The sequence below is a fragment of the Mirounga leonina genome, unplaced genomic scaffold (assembly GCF_011800145.1).
Source record: "Mirounga leonina isolate KUSES-001 unplaced genomic scaffold, KU_Mleo_1.0 Mir_108, whole genome shotgun sequence".
Taxonomy (NCBI): Eukaryota; Metazoa; Chordata; class Mammalia; order Carnivora; family Phocidae; genus Mirounga; species Mirounga leonina.
In genome coordinates, this window is record NW_023270237.1 from 1957932 (window position 1) to 1958948 (window position 1017).

Consider the following 1017-nt stretch of genomic DNA (forward strand, 5'->3'; position numbering starts at 1 on the left):
ATCAGCAGGGGAGACTTTGTGAGGAGGTCTGACTAGGAAGAACTTTCTATCTGGAAGTTGAAAAACATCATGCATGAATTTAAAGTTTCAACTGATTTCATCTAAATCCAGAATCTTTGGAAGAGAGGTGGGCTTGTATTCTCTTGTAGAGTTGATCAAATAAGTTTGAGATGTGTTTAAAGTTTTCTGTTGAGGGGTGCCCGAGTGGCCCAGTTGGTTAAGCATCTGCCTTTGGCTCAGGTCATGATCCTGGAGTCCCAGGATCAAGCCCCAGGTAGGGCTCTCTGCTCAGTGCAGAGTCTGCTTCTTCCTCTCCCTCTACCCCTCCCCCTGCTCCTTCTGTCTCTCTCTCTCTCTCGCTTACTCTTTCTCTCTTAAATAAATAAAATCTTAAAAAAAAAAAAAGTTTTCTGTTGAATTGCTATTTTCATCAGCCCTTGAGTCTCCTTGGATTAGGACCAGCTGGTGTGATATGAAAGCGCCATGGCTACACTCAGTGGCCACAGGGCTGCTTCTCTCCCTCTGCCTGGTCTCCCCTCATCCTCCAGCATGGGCTCCTTACAGTGTCCTGCACCAGTTTTGTTGCCACAAGTCATCATAGGGTTTTTTCCTGAGGGGGCCTTAGTTTCAATTGCACACAGAGGCTGTTTGTGTGCTCCTCACTTTGAAGGCGGGGGCAGGGAACTGTGGCATCCTGCACCCAGGATAGCCCCTGGAAAGTGGCCAGCCCGGAATGCCTGTTGCTGAGTGAGACGGCTGGATGGGTGGGTGGGGAGAACCCTCCTCCTCTTCTCAGTTCCTCATGCCCTTATTCCATCTTCCTATTGAAACTGAGAGAGAGGATGAAAATGAGGTAGATGTTTGGTTTGCCAAAAACAAAGGAGGAATTTAAGCAGGATCACATCAATTTGTCATCTCCATTTTCCAATGAGACCAAACTGAGACTGAATAGACAAGAATAAAGTTGATTGGGTTTAGAGGCAGTAGGACAAGGGCGGGCCATGGTAAGCCTTTGTT